At 38.2% G+C, this 19,948-nt stretch overlaps 1 pseudogene; it reads left to right on the forward strand.

The window, feature by feature from the left end:
• The first annotated feature begins 16,467 nt into the window (after positions 1-16,467).
• LOC149226365 (peptide-N4-(N-acetyl-beta-glucosaminyl)asparagine amidase A pseudogene) lies at positions 16,468-18,153 on the forward strand (annotated as a pseudogene).
• Positions 18,154-19,948: the final 1,795 nt, after the last annotated feature.

The raw sequence follows: 19,948 nt of genomic DNA on the forward strand, positions 1-19,948 counted from the left end.
TCTATCGTATTTCTTACACGTCTTGGGTTTCTAACCCTATAATTGTCATGATAAAATAGGGCACCATCTGCATTGTATTTATTTAGGGATCTGCACAAAGCATGTCCCAAATATAATTACTCAACACCATTCATCAACCAAGTTACAGATGCTTGCTCCAATCATGAGGCCCTATCCTTCATGGATGGGTTCTCTAGGTACAACCAAATCCATATTGTCCATATGGATCAATACAAGACCACATTCACAACCCGTTGGGGTACATTCGCATACCAAGTTATGCCTTTCGGTCTTAAAAATGTTGGCACCACTTTCTAGTAGGTGATGACCTACATCTTCCATGATCTAGCTCATTTCATCCGCGCATATCTATATTACCTTACAACATGTTACGAAAAAGGTGCTAGCCATTTAGAGGACCTCTATCTGGTTTTTTAGAGATGCCAAAATTATAACATGCGCTTGAACCCTCTCAAGTTTTTATTATATGTTAACGTCGGAAGATTATTGGGTTTCATAGTTTCCGAGAAAAGTATCAGAGTCGATCCTCTCAAATTCCAAGCCATTAAAGAGGTACATCATAAAAAAAGATTAAAACATTTACAAATATTGCAGTGTAAGGCCAATTTCTTGTGATACTTTGTCCTCGATCATGTTACTTGCGCACAAGGTTTCCTTTGCCTCCTTTGTTAGGATATTCCCTTCTAATGGGATGATAAAGCTCAAAAATAATTTCAAGCTTTGAAAGATGCATTATATCAAGCTCCTTTGATTATCCCACCTGAGCGTAACAAATACTCTACAATATACATATCAGCATCAGAGGTAGCCATCATCGAGGTGTTATTCCAAGATGGACCAGATAAAAAGGAGCATGTAATTTATTATATCATCAATAACTTATCCAGGCCTGCATTGAAGTATGAGCCAGAATAAAAAAACTTCCTTAGCCCCCATATTTTATGTACAAAAGCTTTGGTATTATATAATCCTTCAAACCACTACCATAATAACATCCATTAACCCCATGAGGTATCTTTTGACTCACCGTATGATGAACCATAAGTATGCTCGATGGATTGTTATTCTACAAGAATTTTATCTATATTTTGATTCTCCTAAGAGAAAAAAGGCACTCATCCTTGCTGAGTTCATCACGGATCTCCCAATAAAGACCGAGGCTCTCCCGTTAATGGTTTTCTTCCCAATGAACATCTATTTTTAGTATCACCAAATGAACCTTGGTACGGTGACATCCTCCTCTTTTTTTGAACTCAAACGTTCAAACCCCATCTTACTCATAACAATCGGAAGTGCATACGCCACTAAGCCCCCTGCTACCTCCTTTTGGGGGATTTCCTCTATCGACGAGGCATCGCCACCATTCTATGTCAATGCCTCAATCACCAACTAGTTAAGCAAGCCTTAAATTATTGCCAAGCGGGACCTATGGTAGCCACCTCTCGGTGATATCCACTACCCAAAAAATCCTTCACGCTGGTTATTTTTTTCCCACCTTCTTCCACGATTGCATATAAGTAGTCAAATGATGTGATTGATGCCACTGATACACTCATAAGGAATGAGCACCACCTACTCCCTTACATTTAGTCATAGTGGCCAACCCCTTCTACAAGTGGGGCATCAAATTCATGACCTATAACCACCCATCATCAAGAAATCACAAATACATCATGGTCATCATGGACTATTTCACCAAATGGGAAAACACAATGCCCACATCTAATAACATCACAGAAACCGTCACACATTTCTTCTTCAACCATGTCATAATACAGTTTAGTGTTCCTACGGAGTTGGTGTAATACCGTGGTAAATAATTCCAAAATTAAATCTTTCAAGCGCTATCCCAACACCTTGGTTTCTCTCATGAGTTTGAGTCACCATACTACCCACAGTCCAATGGAAAAGTAGAAGCCATTAACAAGGTCCCCAATACCATGTTATTGTGCATGGTGAACACTCATAAAACCAGTTGGCACCATATGGTGTTCTCATCCCTATGGGAAAACTGCACAATGGTCAAGGCATCTATAGGGTTTACACCCTTCCAACTAGTATATAATGGGGTATAAGTGGTACTTCCCATTGAGTGTGGGATCCCTACCTTACACTCAGCCATTGAGATTTTAACTGACATCAAACCTTCAGAGAAAAGGTTGGTACAACTAGAGCTTGTCGATCAATGCCAATAAGAATCCCTTTGGAATAACGATGCACAGAAGAAGAGGGTAAATGCCTCATTTGATCGCAACATCACCCCTTGTACATTTATCAAGGGAGAGCTATTGCTCCATTATGATATTTCCCAAGAAATGGTAGGACCCAAGAAGTTAGAAATGATGTGGAAGGGCCCATACATCATAAAAAATTTCCTCCTCAAGAGGGCATACATCTTGTCAGAGCCTGATGGGATTTTTCGAAAAAATCACATCAAGGGTCTCTACCTCAAAAAATTTCATCCATAAAATTCTAGAATGTACATTTATGCACCATGACTTATATTTTTGTGATGATCACCTCACTATGGACTCACTCTAAAAATCACTCTCTCATCAAGTGTCACATATAGATCATTCGCCAGCCTATCACCACAGGTTTATTGACAACGCATCTCGATGGTCACAAAACCTCACTATTGCAACCTAGGCCATATACTCTCCTAACTGAACACCTCACCCCTCTAATGGAATTTGTATCGGGTTATCCATCAAGAATCAAGTTGAATACAACAACTTCATAGGTCCCTTGGCCGATTCCCACCACCTAGGTATCCATCACCTGCATGTATTTCTTGATTCCCAATTGGTTCTATCATAGTTGAAAAAGACCTTTCAGGTCCATCATTTACGCCTTTCTTGGAAGCATCTACATGCAGAAAGGTTAGCTCGACATTTTGATCATATCACATTTACACATATACCAAAAGATCAAAATCATACAGTTGATCACATAGCTAACAAAAACCTAGTATGGAATGCATGACATATAGATAACGATCAAGATACTTAAACCATGAGCATAATATATACATCTCAAACTAATACAAAAATACATCGAAAAATTATAGACGCATATGACATATCATGACAGCCACTAAAAAATCATCTCGTATATACAAATCTAAAAAATATATGAGTACACAAATAGCCATATAATCCACTGGCCTGCAATTAGGATAAATAAGTCCAAAACTACACAATATCATCCTCATAATGGGTACTTTCCCTGGTACATACATAGTCTCATAAAAAAGCTAGACCCTCAGGTCTCTCTAGTGCTCTCATGGACTAATCTCTGTGTCAAAATCCAAAATCATACTATTTGTAACCACCTCCATAGCTATACAACACAAAACTGGTCGATGTGCTCGCTCAAGTGACATCTTCGTCTCCACAATGAACTCTCCCAACCCTACCCAAGCATTAATGGGAAACCCTCTATTTAGGGCCTCTGCTCTATCCCGAGTGTCCCAGTAACTCTGTAGCATAGCCTATACAACTACCAAAAATGTCTTTGTGGCTTCAGCATGCTTGCACCACTGCACTATGTTGCTGCTTGCCGTTGTATTGCTACCCTCACCAGAGGGTCCACTAGTCTCTTACTAGCGACATTGCCATGGTCGCTCAGGCCAAGCAGGTAGCCTCACATCCCTCGGTATTTGTGGCATAGGTGTCACAGGATGTTTCTAAGATCATGACCTACCATGTATGCTAGTGTTCACCCCTATGACACCCATGTGTCTTAGATCATGACCTACCATGTATGCTAGTGGTCGCCCCCGTGACCCCCATCTGTAAGAAAAAAACATGGTATCAACATCAACATATATAAAAACCATACCTATACATGCAAGAAACATATATATACAAATGTGGGAGACAAAATTCTTGTTGGTCCCCAAGCATCACCCAGAGGAAGCCCCATCTCTAGATATCCCCACAAGTCCATGCCATGGTAAGGAAACTCCTAAATTAGCTGAGGATTGGAGTTAAACCAATCCTCCACAGTGGTGTTCAAATAATGCCCCACAACACCACCCTTAGTTCACTGCATTGCAAGTTCCCACTGTCGTATACGAGCGTCCGTGGTAGGGCTCACCAACACTACTAAAATAGAATGCAACACCAAAACCATCTCATACATAATGTTGCATAAAACACTCACATAAAAAAAACTCTAGAGAGTGCCACCTTGCATCTGTGTCAATTGGGACATCATTCCTTTATATAACAACTGAGCCCAATAAAAAAAGTGGCTCGCATGTAACTGCTTGAAGACCAATATCTATGGCCTTAATACTATGTGTGGGGATGGTGACCCCACCAATCTAACAATAATTTCTAGCATTGCCCACTCAGCGAGATCCAAAATGGAAGCAATCATGATGAAGCCCTCATCATAAATGTTAGGCCCACAATGAACCTCACACTTACCCTCCAGCCACTGATGGATATGTACATGCCCAACTGGAAGTGGATATGATAGGGCCTCCCCAAAAGGCAGCAAACTAGTCAAAAAAAAATATCAGTATTGAATGATATCAACGGATCAGTCAGGAGGATCACCATAACCTGGCAATTTGCATCCTAGCATCAGATCAAAAAGTGTAGGAACCTATCTTGCAATCTCAAAAGGGGATTTTGAAAAAACTTTAGTAGACCCCACTGCATCAACAATTTGCTAGATGTTGGGTCCCTCGCCACCTCCACGCATAGGCACACCCAATATCGCTCTCTCCAAATCATCCTGACATTAAGGATGTCACACATCAATTCTTTAGTTCCATAGGCTATTAAAAAAGAACAAAGAAAAGACTTATTTTCTCATAGTCACGCGTTTATGAGAATGCCATATGTGCTGATGTGTGTCCATTTCTTAGGCAGACACATGAACATGCGTATGTCAATCCATATGTCGTGGTGACTAAGGCATCGAAGACCACGCACCTACATTAAAAACAAGTGCATGACCCATGTGTCTATATTTGAGATAGATGCATGGATCATGTGTTGTCCGCCAACCGAGCCTTAGAGAACCCCAAATGGTTTTACCACTGCATATCCCACCTCAGAAACCATTAGTTTTGTGCAGCGACCACGTGACTCCACATGACTCACCCACAAAACCATAAAAAACCAACCTTAAAAGAACATAAATGGGACCCATGTACAACGTATCTACTCTAAACCTACCAAAATGAAAAAGTTAGGATACGAACCCTTACTTGTCTCTCCACGTGCGCATCCTTGGTGCTCTAACGGACCGCAACGACAAGATATGCTTCCAAAACTAACTCTAACCTCTCAAGATCAACAGTGCAAATGAAGTGATATTTGGCCCCCTCAGCCCTATCTATCGCCCTTTTTTCCATTTTTTGGAGCCTGTTACAGAAGCTTGAAACCTCTATTGACAAAACTGGAAGAGACACAATGATCAGTAGCACGCCATCTCCATCATGGAACTCTCCATTCTGGTAATTACCAAAACTCATTTTTTGGACACGCCGCACACATAGAAACCCATTTCAATTACTCCTCTCATTCTTTAATTCATATCATTCAATTAGTCACATATTATATATGTTTTAAAAAAATATTCTTTCACTTAGGGTAATGGTCGTTTATATTGTAGGTACATCACAAACAATTCGCTTCGACAAACACCTCGACGGGCAAATAACAGAGTAGTTATCATTCTTCAATTAAAATGGTAGGCTTCCTCCTAAGCTTTGCATATCTTGAGATCATTTCTCCAAAATGCACCATAGTTTCCATCATCTTGACCATGTTTATCACCACCTTGCCTTGCATATGATAAACATTCACGTCAGTTGATAGAGCCCCCCCACTCATGGCTCACTTCATGTTTGTAGACTTCTATCCACTAACAGTAGCCATTACCACCTACTCCAGCCTGGGAATCACTCTACTTACATGCCTTGAATTTTACCCTCATTATGCTGCACTAATCACCCATGCACCCCATTTCCCAAGCCATCCCTAGTACTTTACGATAGATCAAAACGGATGCACCTCCGCATCCTACATTTGGTCTATCATGCATCCATATTACATATCCCATCTGCATCACTTCATCTACCTCGCCAACCGAACATGGAGACCAACTAATGTGGCCTATGTCCTTAGGAAAACCACCACACCTCCATGCAAGTCACCATTATTATGGGGCACACGTCACTGTATCTCTACATCCAAATCACCCTCATATTATTTTTGCAAGTGTACACATATTTTCTAGGAAAAGACTCCCACCCACATTTTTCATGTTATAGCTCTGATACCACTTGTTGTAGATCTAACCCAAAGATATTATGATAATATAAATAACCCAAGAATAACAAGATAGAAATAGATAGAAATTCTTCTTTATTATCAAACCCTTAAGGTAGGGCAACACCATACATTCTGTTGACACCTAATCCGAAACGGATGGGTAAACTGGACAGTCATCTAGAAGATGAACTGATCCATTTTATGTATGTATAAATAATAGTTGGCTAATGAATAAAATTATCAGTTCTTTCTTGCGCTCATTAATTTCTGGAGTTAACCTGGCCTGACATGGTATCAGAGCACAGGTCCCAAAATAGTGTAACTCCTGCTGAGCGCTGCATCATCCTGAGCGATTCCCTGACACTGAGCGCCTCTGTCCTGAGACTGCGTGCTTCTGGCGGTGTCCTGAGACTGCGTACTTCTGGCGGTGTCCTGAGCGCCTCTGGCATGACAGAATATGGTGCGGTGAGCGTGGAATGCGCTGTTGAATGTAAGCTCCGTTACCTTATGCGTTGATGCGTTTCTGCTGTCGTAACCATGGTAAAAGCCTATCCCATTCCATTCAAACAAAACTGATATCAAGTAGTCTATACTGTTGAAATAGTCTCGACTAGGGTTCCTCCCCATCGCTCTCACTCTGCTTTCAACAACAACAGTAGTTTCACACTTGCAGTGTATGGTGACTGCGTTTTTTTGAAAAATGACTGCGTTAAGACTGCGTTGTATTGATGTATATGAAGACTGCGTTGTATTGATGTATATGAAGACTGCGTTGTATTGATGTATATGAAGACTGCGTTTTTGTAATGGTGACTGCGTTTTTGGTATCAGTTCATCTTGTCTGCCTTTTCTCTTTATATCCAATCCAACCATCAACGCTTGCTGTGTGACTGCCACCATTAAAGTCCTTTGCAGTGAGTACCTTCCACGCCTGTACGATTCTACTTGGTACTTGACCATGTATGAATACGAAAGCGCTTCTGGAGAAACTCGACCCATTGACAACCATTAACTGGATTAGCCGCTGGCGTCGCTGCCGGGGAGCTGCCTGTACTCTCAACACCTGACCCTCTGCGGAAATCTCATCACATCCGATTGCTTCTTCTTCCATAACTCCTCTATGTACTTATACGCACCCATGGATGGATTGCTCTTGGATCTGGATGAGCGGGACTCTTAACGGGAGAAACGTGGAGTGTCGAATTAGAAGGGCGGAATTTCTTGGAAGTCGAAAATTCTGTACATGGAATTGCTGTAACATGGAATTGCTGTAACAATATGACCTCTTTTGCTGTAACATGGAATTCTGTACATGGAATTGCTGTAACATGGTTGGTATATGAGCAGAATATTGTCATCAGTATATACAAATGTTTATACATAATATCTGTTTGGTTGGTATATGGGCAGAGTATTGTCATCAGCATATGTAAGCGTTGTATTTTTTATGAGTTGTTGATTTGGTAGCACGAGCTTTTAAATATTACACAGCCTCTTTTTGATTGAGCAGTATTATGCGATGATAGCAGTTTTTGGTTGAGCGGTTTTGGGTCTAAAGCATCTGTAGTATTACATGATATATATTGATATATTGAAGTGATATATTAATACATTGAAGTGATGCCTTGCGCATTTTTTTTCAAAACAGTAGTATTGCAGTGATGAAATGCTGATATTTTTTTATAGCAAATATTAGAGGGATTTGAAGGCTGTAATGTAAGGATTTTTTTATCAGCAGAAGTACTTTTACAGAATGAATTCAATCATCTCTATGGTCGGAATAGTTCTCACTGGCAAGGAGAACTATTCTGAATGGTCCCGGATGGTAAAACACACCCTCATCTACAATGGGCTGTGGAAAGGAGTGTGTGTCGGAGAAGAAGACAAAGACCCTGTGCAGCCCACATCAGACAAAGAACTCGCCATTTGGGAAAACAAGAACAGCAAAGCCTATGCATTGATCGCAGCATCTGTAAATGAGGAAGTAAGTCGTCATATTTCATCCTATTCCAATGCCTTTGAAGCTTTACAAAAGCTGAAAGAACTCTATGATACACATTCTGCACTTGAAGTTGTTCAGCTCATGATTAAACTCTTCACTCTTGAACTGAAAAATAATGATCCTCTTGCTCTTGCATCTGAAATAAAGTCTATAATGCATGATATTAAATCCACTAAGGTTGAGCTGGATATCTCTCTTATTGCCTTTCTCAAAGCACTCTATCCTACCTACTCTAACTATCTTGAGTCTTTACAAGCAAATGGAAATCTTAAAGATATAACCTTTGACACTCTTGTGAAAAAGTTTGTTGAAAGAGAGAAAGCCTTTGGAAAGAAAACAGTCCCTGAATCTTCTGAAGAGACTGTTTGCCTTGCTCATAAAGAAAAGCATCCTGCTCAAGATTCTACAAGAGGAAGAGGTGGACGAAGAGGAAGAGGAAGATACTTCAGAGGCAGGGGGGGCAGACATCCTCAAGCAGAAAAGGCAGATCTGCATTGCATTCGCTGGAAACGAAATGGATCACATGATGCTTCTACATGCAAGCTACCATGGGACAAAGTTGAGCAGAGAAGAAATCAGCAGAAAGGTAAAACTGATGACACAGACAAAGGTAAAGCACCTGAATCCGCTCACTATATTGAGGCACAATGTAACATTGGAGTAAATGAAGATCTGTTTAATGCTTCACTTACTTCTTCGAAAAATGACTGGTTGCTTGATTCAGGAGCAACCTGTCATATGACTCATAGGAAAGATTTTTTTGAAGATTTCACTGATAATGTTGATGGAGCAGTATACTTTGCAGATCAGTAAAAAATCAAGCCATCAGGGCTTGGCACAGTCAGGCTTAAACTGCCTGGTCTTCCAGACTTTCTTTTGGATCATGTTCTATATCTCCCACTGCTCAAGAGAAACTTGCTGTCCCTGGTCCACATCCGCCAGCAAGGTCACTCCATTCATATGTTTGATGGAAAGCTTGAGGTAAGAAAGGCATCTGACCATTCACTTGTCATGAGGGGTATAGAAGAAGAAAGACTTCTTAAACTACAAGGAACCTCTGCTCATGCACAACATTTCTCATATATTTCTCATCATGAAGAAGATGCACTTCCATCAAGTTTATTATGGCATGCTAGATTTGGACATTTAAACTATGATAGTCTCCGCTTGTTGAAGAAAAATGGTGTTGCTGGTTTGCCTACAATTCCTAGAAAACATAAACAATGTGATGCTTGCATTCTAGGAAAGCATAGCAAACAGTCTTTTCATGATTCACATTCAAGAGCACATAGGAAGCTTGAACTTATTCATTCAGATTTATGTGGTCCAATGCCTGTTCCTTCTGCAAATGGAAATAAATATATCATGACATTTATTGATGATTACACCAGAATGTGTTGGGTTTATTTTTTGAAGAACAAATCTGATGCTTTTCAAACATTCAAGAATTTTCATAAATGGATTGAAAATGATGCACAATCTCATATTAGGTCTATTCACACTGATAATGGAAAAGAATATACATCAAATGAATTTGAACACTATCTTCACCAACATGGGATTAAACATCAAACAACTATGCCTTATAATCCTCAACAGAATGGTGTAGCTGAAAGAATGAACAGAACAATTTTGAATATGGTATGATCCATGCTTTTCTTCAAAAATGTAAAGACAATGTTTTGGGCTGATGCTGTTCTATATGTTGCATATATAAAGAATAGATGTCCATCTAGTGCTATAAGAAACAAGACTCCTTATGAATTGTGGTATGGACATGTTCCTTCGGTAAAACATCTCAGGATATTTGGTTCCACCTGTTATGCTTTAATACCAAAGGTACATAGAAACAAACTTGGTGCTAGAAGTCGTAAGTGTATCTTCCTGGGGTATTCAAACACATCTAAAGCATACCACCTTTATGATGAAGTAAATAAAAAGTTTGTTTTATCTAGAGATGTCATTTTTCTTGAATCATCCAAATCTGACAGTGTTGTTGAGCGGCAACTTGATCGCTTGGATAGATTCACAAAACCGAAATCATTCCAAGAGTTTGATAATGAGATTCCACATCTTGAAGGGGGGATTCCTATACTAGATCAACATGTGGAATCTCCTTCTGAAGAACAATCTCCCCTGCATGACACTCCAACAACGGATGATGCTTTAAGTGATGTAATTGATAGAATTGGGAGACTTAATCTTGATTCAGTCCCAACTCAATCAACAGAACAGCCTGGACCATCTCAGAAAGGTCCCCCAAAGTGGCTGACAAAGACACTTGAAAGTGTTCATCCTGATGAAATTGGAAAAACAGGAACCAGAAATACAAACCGACAAGATGGAGGTGATGTAGATAACTCTAATTCACCTGTTGATATGGATGTTACTTATGATTGTGAATTGAACTTGTCTATAGATTTTGAACCAACTTCCTTCAAAGAAGCTGCTTCTCATGATGAATGGAAAGAAGCGATGCAGAAGGAGTATGATGCCCTCATAAAGAATGGCACTTGGAAGCTGGTTGATCCTCCATTTGGAACCAAACCAATTGGCTGCAAGTGGGTCTACAAGAACAAGTACAAAGCTGATGGCTCACTTGACAAGCACAAAGCTAGGCTTGTGGAAAAAGGTTTTGCACAGAAGGAAGGGGTCGATTATGAGGAAACTTTTGCTCCCACAACAAAATGGGCCACCATCCGGACACTCTTTGCACTAGCTGCTCAGAACGGTTGGAAAGTCCATCAAATGGATGTAAAAACTGCATTCTTGAATGGAGATCTAAAAGAGAATGCTTTTATGTCCCAGCCTGAAGGATTTGCTGTGAAAGGACATGAACACAAAGTATTCAAACTTGTGAAGTCCTTGTATGGCCTCAAACAAGCACCACGAGCCTGGTATGAAAAACTAACTGAGCATCTTCTGAAACTCAACTTCAATCATTTTGATCTTGATGATGCAACTTTATTTTTCAAGAAAGTTGGCAAAACAATTGTATATCTTGTGGTATATGTAGATGATCTTTTAATGACAGGGAACAATGAAAGCTATATTGCATCCATAAAGAAAGAATTAGGAAATTTTTTTGAAATGACTGATTTGGGCTATGTTCATTACTATCTTGGCATTGAAGTAACCCAACATCCAAAGTCCATATTTCTTTCTCAAAAGAAATACATTGGAGATTTGTTAAACAGATTTGGCATGACAGAGTGCAATCCCCTTTGTACTCCAATGGAACAAAACTTGAAGCTCACATCTATTGAAGGAAAGGAATTTGAGGATGCAACAAAGTATAGACAGCTTGTAGGAAGTCTCATCTATCTCACTACTACTAGACCAGACATTTCATTTGCTGTTGGAATCCTCTCCAGGTTTATGCAAAAGCCTTGTGAGGGACATTGGTCTGCTGCAAAAAAGAGTTCTAAGGTACTTGAAGGGAACTCAAGACCTTGGAATCAAGTATACACAGGTGGACGACTTCAACTTGATTGGATACTCTGATTCAGACTTCGATGGAGACAAAGAAACTGGGGTATCTACTTCAGGATATGCTATGAGTCTTGGATCAGGAGCTGTCTCCTAGAGATCACGCAAACAATCAGTACCAGCAGATTCCACAACAGAAGCAGAATATGTGGCAGCAGCTGAAGCAACGAAAGAAATTGTGTGGCTCAGGAAAATTCTTGAAGATTTGCAGGTAAAACAAATAAAATCAACTCCACTCATGATTGATAACACCTCTGCAATAAAGTTGGCCAAGAACCCAAAGTTCCATGATCGTACTAAGCACATCAATACTAAATATCATCTGATCCGACATCATGTTGAGGCCAAAACAATCCATCTCCGTCATTGTTCCACAAACGAGCAAATTGCATACATCTTCACCAAAGCGCTTGGAAGAAAAAAGCTTGAAAGATTCAGAACGATGCTTGGACTCACCAACATCCCTTCAGATTAAGGGGGGGAATGTTGACACCTAATCCGAAACGGATGGGTGAACTGGACAGTCATCTAGAAGATGAACTGATCCGTTTTATGTATGTATAAATAATAGTTGGCTAATGAATAAAATTATCAGTTCTTTCTTGCGCTCATTAATTTCTGGAGTTAACCTGGCCTGACACATTCACTCCTTAAGGAAGGAGAACACTCCACAAGCCATATGCCTGTTCATACAATATTCCTTGACTATCTTGACATGGAGTCTCTAGCCTCTATATAGGCCTCATACATACAATACCATGGGTCATTACCATGGTTTCCTCATACCATCAACTAATACCATGGGCCCATTACCTTATTACTAACTACTTGTGGTCCCTTACATGATATGGGTTAACCACCTTATTTATTGCTATGGCCTATCCCATTATTACATTATTACCTTGGGTACCTCCCTTGGTACCCCATATTATCCCCCCTAGGTATATAACATTTCATGTCTTTTACCCGACGACAGTTTCAATTCACCCTTGGTCGGAGCTCCCACATCGCTGACTATCATTTACCATATTCACTCTAGTCAGAACATACTCACGCCCACCCTAGAAATCCTACCAACTCTTGGGAAATCACTATCAGCAAACATTTTTTACTGCCACCATTTGCATAAAAGTTCCAACCTCGATCGAGTTGTCCATATCCCCTCATATAGTCAGCTCTCACTATCATGCCTTATCTGACCCACACTATTATAGTCTGTTTATATCTCATATTGATTCTCCGACACAACATTTTGGGCGGTTAATGTTGCTTTCCTATCGACTTCAACATTTGTATTCAAGGATAGAGGTAGTACCTTGGATACTCCCCCCTTGAAGGGATATTCTTGGGTGGAACAATGGGAATCACTATTTCCTACTCATGTCACAGGTCTCCTTGACATTCAGTACCAACACAATTTTTCATGTCAAAGTGGTGTCATACTTAATGACCGTTGCAGTGCTTTCATTTAGTCAAAGACCCTTGCATCACTAAGCACCTCATTCAATAGTGCTTACACTATGATATGGGGGAGGACCTCGAGTCAAATACCCATGCTCATTATCATATATTTTTAAAAATATAAATAACAACCCTAATGTGGTTGTTGGAATGCATGCCATGTATGGAGGGGAGAAGGCCTACCACCCCACTGTCATCCTATGCATTAGAGAGGGGAGTGTCATGGCCAATTGAACACATGGGCTCACACATGTTCATAATTTATGTTGATGCATGGAATTATCATGGAAACTTAAATGATCACCTCATATTCTAGCTATTGTTGGAGTCAATCTACTATCATTTTGTGCCTTCGTTATATTGTTAGGGTGCTTATGGGGATTTTCCTCTTAGGTGTCTACAATCATGGTACATTAGTTAAGGAAGGTCGAGGCTATCCTAGTTTGGCATCCATAACTCATTCGTTATAGATGGTGAGACACACTTGAAACCTCAAATTTATATGGGGTCGAATGGAATTGGTTTATGTGTTAGCTAGTAGGAGGGTCAGTAGATTCTATTGAGGTCTTCTAGAATGTGTTTCTTATAGGCCCACTACTAAAATTTTTGGTTTACGACCCTTCCAAATGATATTGTAATTGATTTGTTATAGTTTTTGTCTTCTAGTCCAAGAAATTAGTTTGGGCACTTTAGATATGGACAATAACCCGTTGTATTTTGTAGGGAGGTTAGTTGGCTTATCCCCATCTCAAGGAGTTCTCTCTATTGCCTAATTTTTTTAACAAAAAATCACTATGGTTCCCTTAGCTCTTGTTGCACTTGACTCTTGCATCCATGAAGCTCCTCATCCTGCATGCTTTGCCTGGGTCCCCCCTTGGTCATCAATCCCTTGCCCTTCTCCTATCTAGTTGGTCTCCTCTAGCTAGGAACTAGGCTTTCCCTAGTAACTTTTTCTGGAAACACATGCTCCCAAGCCATGAATCCAGTGCTTGATGCCATACTAGCAGCCCTTGAGCCCAGTCTCTAGCCTAGTATCTAGTGGGAATTTACCATTTAGTCACCCCATATGATTTCATGACGAAATATATTTATTCAAAGATCAAGAATTTCGTTATAGGAATTCCCATTCTAACTTGAAGTTTTAGACCAACTTTTCTAACTAGGTTCTAGATCTTGGACATACCAAGGATCATAAGATCCAATACTTTAACTCCATCACTTTGCAATGGCAAATGAAAATAACATTGGGTGATGCCAACCAAGAGAAGTAGGAGGATCATAATGAGATCACTCTTCAACTCAAGAATATTCAGTGGGTCCTAAATTGTATGTGCCATTGTTTAGTTAGTTTGGAAGTCCAATTGACACATCTCGAGAAACATGTTTAGTGTGGGATACAATCATCAACACGTGTAAGCACATAGGATCCCACACGTACAACTTCTTTTGTGAAAGGACGAAAACCTTGGTTCACTTTAGTTTTATGTTTATGCTTGCTAAATTTCATTATAACATTTTCTATGTTTTCCAACTGAGTTTTGTCTATTACACTTAGCTATTTTTTGTAATGTCTCTGAGGATACTGCTAGAAATTTGTCATGGCATGGAGATAATTATATAGAAATTTTGATATGGGTATTTTTGATATATAAAAGAACTTTGCAACGATTTCATTATTGTTGATCTAATTTCCCTTATAGTAGACCATACTAATGAGATTGTTATTTGTGTATGACTAAATTATAAATTAATGAAAACCTACCAATTAAACGCTAACAATTTCTTTATCAATAACAATAATCCAAAGCATTTAATTTAATATTTGTAATTACATTTTTATAAAAAAATAAAAAAACTAATAAAAATAAATCAATTCAATAATTTAATGAAATATTACCGAATTAAAATTAAGTTATATAAATTTACTAAATTGTAATTATAATTATTTTATGTTATATTTCCAAAATCCATAAGAGAAAAAAGTATTATGAATTCAATATATATGTTCAATTATTTAATAAATATTTATCAATTTTTTTATATTATTATTAATTTTCATTAATTTAAACATTAATTTATATAAAATTGTTTTAATATTATCTTTATATATATATAGTGTTCGAGAACTACACTTTTAATTTATTTTTTTAATGTAGATCCTTTTCTTATTCTTCATTTCGAAATGATTCTCGCTCAAGAGGACACCAACCACAAATTGTCAATGATCATTTAAATCTATATCTATTCGGTGAGGATCACAATCTACATTTCGTGGATAAAATATGTTGCATCTAAGGCCGAGTCCACCGATTGTTTCTTTATTCATTCATGATAGGAGAAAATTTAGAAACTTACGCAGTTAAATAATGAGCGGAGAGAGTTGGATCTTGGAACCATATCATGCCTAAGCATAAGATATGTTTAAAAAAATATTTATTATATATATAATTATTTATATTCAAAAATAAAAATATATAAGTGTATTATTATAAAAAAAATTAATATCAAAAGTTTAGAATAATTTTGAGAAAATTAGATTCATTATTTTTTTCTAAATTAAATATTAGTATGATTAGGTTTTTAGATAACAAATTGTTTTTTGAAAATTTATAGAAAGAAGTATTTGTTACCAACCTTAAGTTTATATTGCATAGTTTGATATTGTTATTATATTCTCTATAACTATGTCAGAATCTCTATATTTAGGCCGATAGGCCTTCCTATGCATCAACTTTTTCGTCAACACTTTTACCCTGCTCTGTTCGATCAGGTGAGACACTTTCAACCGTTGATCTGAACCAGAAAACGAAACAACGGAAAATCAAGAAAGCACGGAAAACTTTTACTCTCCACTTGACATCTGTGCGCCGAGCTTCCGGGAGAGTTCGTGGAGTTTATGGCACCCTAAGTGAAGATATTTTCACGTCGAGGAACGTCAGCGGTCTTTCCAAATTCCTACATTGGTAATGTTTTCGAAGCAAAAATCTAGTGGCCTTATCTCCGCGTATCCGGTGGAAGAAAAAGCCGGGGTGCTCGTTTTGGCAAAACACAAGATTTTTTGGACGCCATGCACCTGTCAGAGTATGCATCAGCCTTGCTATTTCTATTATAAAGCATTGGTCAAGGAGCTTTCCATTATAAAGTTCTGGGCAAGGAGCAGAGGGTTGATCAGTAGACTGTGTTGAATTTTGCATTTAGATGGAGATCCATTGGCAGATGCTGGTGATGTTACTGCTGGCCACTCCAACTCTTGCCATCATTGACGTATGGAGGCCAAGGGAGGTCTCTACTACATTCGCTCGACCACCCAGAGACCGGGTAAATCTGTCTCCCTTCCAAGGCAATGCTGAGGAATTTTTTGAGGTTACAAAACCCATCGAGGTTCCCCACGAGAATCCATGCTCTGTCCAACTGTTAGACCACGATTTTGGGTACACGTATAATTATCCTCCAGTTATAGGAAACTATACGCCACCCCCAAACTGTCAGAAGAATTGGACGAAAGTGGTGATGGAGTGGAAGGCAACGTGTGATGGGTTTCAGTATGACCGTATTGCAGGGGTGTGGTTGAGTGAAGTGGAGATCCTGCGCACTTGTACAGCAGAACCCGATGGGGGACTGATTGAATGGATCATTCAGAAGGATATTACTAAATATTCTTCATTGTTAGATAAGCCTCAAATCCTTGAAGTCCAGCTTGATAACGTAGTTGATAAGACTTATACTGGGGTTTATCATGTCAATATAACATTTAATTTTTATGGAGATTCTGGGAATAATGGGTTAGATAACACAGGGTTTGCAGATCTGATTCTGCCTATTTCGCTTCCTAGTTCTCATATTGGGGGATCCTGGTTTCAGATAGAAAATTCGTCTGATGTGCAGTCGAAGTCATTGCAACTACCACCTAATGCTTACAAGGCCGTTTTGGAGATTTTTGCTTCATTCCATCAACGTGATGAGTTCTGGTACAACAATCCCCCCAATGTGTATATTGAGGCAAATAATTTGACTAGACCTGGTAATGGGCCTTTTAGAGAATTGGTGGCCTTTATCGATGGGGTCCTTGTAGGTGTTGTGTGGCCTTTTCCTGTGATTTATACAGGAGGGATTGATACACAGTTCTGGGATCCTTTGGTTGGTATTGGGACATTTGATCTGCCTAGTTATGAGATTGAGGTTACACCCTTTTTGGGGGAACTGTTGGATGGAAAAGAGCACACATTCGGTTTCGGCGTGACCAATGCTCTGGATGTTTGGTTTATAGATGCGAACTTGCACCTGTGGCTTGATGGGAACTCTAGCAGTGCAATCATAGGGCAATTGATTGGACACGAGGAGCCGGAGTTGGAGTTGTCTCTGGTGTCAAACTTCAAAGAGCTGGATGGATCATTTCACACATTTGGCAATAGGAGGATCTCTTCCTCTGGCTGGGTAGAATCCTCTCATGGCAAGCTCATTACTAATACTTCGCAAGAGTTCACGTATGATAATTTAATGACTTTTCAAGCACTTGGAGAGCGACAGATTGTGAACCAAACGATAGCAACCAATAGTAAGGTTATTGTAGAGGCAGCCACAGGAATAGAATTATCCTCTGAAGTTGATGACTTCTTCACTTTATATTTAGATTTCAATGCTCCTATGGCTGTAATAAATGTTTCAAATGCACTTAATAAAAATGTATCCGTTGTTGACTCTAGTGGAACGTTCTTCAGCTCTCTGAATAATAATCAAAATGCAGGGGGAGACGATACAATCACCAGCACCCAACAGACGTACAATTATCAAAGCACTCAAGGTTGCTATTCCAAGCAAGTTAAAGCAATCAACTCAGCACTTGTTTCAGACTCAGCAGAGACTTTGTGTGGCAACACATCCTAGTGAGAGATAGTTTGTTTTTTCCAACTTCATGCCACGTGCAAAATAGTTTCCTTTTCTTCTACTATTTTATTTATGGGCAAATGGTAATTGATTGTCATAGTTTTCTTTGGCAATAGTTTTCTGTAACATTAACTTACATTTCATCCATCGTATAATATGAATTATCAATATAATTTTACAATAATAAAAAACAATTAGAAGGCCTTTAGCCAGCTCAAATTGCTCATCCATTAGGCTTGAACCAACATCTCTTCTAGAGAAATTCAACAATTCTAATTTAATAATCCTATGAGCCTCTCTTTGTACCTTTTGGGACAATTGCTAGTTTACTAAGTTTTATTTCATTTGGTATAGTTTGATATTGTTCTTACATTCTCCATATTTATGTCTGAATCTCTATATCCTTCTTAAGTTTTATTTCATTATAGAAATTAGTAATATAATTTTTTTTATTGTTAGGTTAAAATGAGGTTCACTATAACATTATATGATATAGTAACTAATGGATTTATACTTGATAATTTAGAGACCTGAGTTTTTGGTAATGCATGATATCCGATGTAATATAGCATATTTAATAGTTTGATAACTCTACTATATAGAGGTTATTAACAATTGGTTTTCTAAATTTAAGGTTTCCAGTTGAAACACTGAGTCTTGTTACTATGTGTTTTATTATTACCAGATTACTAGTGTATTGATCATGGCATAACATCTCATGAAGAGCTACAAAAAATGAATGGAAAATCCATCTTCAAAGATAATGACTATACAATTGAATTTGGAAGGAGTGGGTGTAGCAAGGCGAGATGGTGTCATCATTTGTAAGTGGTAAAGGAAGCAATGGAGATCGTAGCTGGATTCCAATGGAGTCCCTAAGAATACAGTTACAATTATATATATATATATATATATATATATATATATATATATATATATATATATATATATATATATATATATATATATATATATATATATATATATATATATATATATATATATATATATATATTTGTGTGTGTGTATATATAACGAAGTTGAAAATATTTATTTAATGTAAATGGACATGTAGTTGTAAGACCTACTTAGGAATGCATATCCCTAGTAATAAATTATCGGTAAAGAGTGGAGGTGAACCTAGGTGATAGGGGGACATTTCAAACTCTCACATACTTCATCATTGAAGGTTTAATACCACATCTATATAATTTGAGTGAAGGAGGGATAGGAGGTGAATAATGATGATTACTATGTTAATTTCGTTGGATTTGGTTAAGATAAATCCTCAATGATAATAATTTGTACACAATCTTTATCCCAACCCCCATAAATGTACCTAATATTTCCTTGCACTATATAATTTCCTAAGTATTTTTCATGTTGCCACCCTCATCGTCATTTGAGGAAACGTTGGATAAATTCTTATACTTTACCCAATATTATTGGGGTGGGGATGGGGACAAATATTTCCCTTAAGCCCCGTCCTTTATATATCCATCTTAATATCATTGATAGTTTATAGATATTAATATTAATAGTATGTTTTTAAATATATAATAATATAAACCATTTAAATACATAATAACTAAATGAGAAAAAATGTTCTTATTTTGTAGATTAATATTGTATTGTGAGACACAAAAATAAAAACCAGATACATTAGTTATTGTTATAGACAATTTTGTGCCTTGCAGCATCAGGCATGAATTGTCAATAATCCAAGGGATCCAAAGTCCCTAAACATGATGTTCCTACCCCTAGAGGAACAAGGTCAGCAAACCAACAGCTCTCA

This window comes from Pinus tabuliformis, chromosome J (genome assembly GCF_031772625.1).
Source record: "Pinus tabuliformis cultivar Carrire ecotype Pingquan chromosome J, CPIR1, whole genome shotgun sequence".
Lineage (NCBI taxonomy): Eukaryota > Viridiplantae > Streptophyta > Pinopsida > Pinales > Pinaceae > Pinus > Pinus tabuliformis.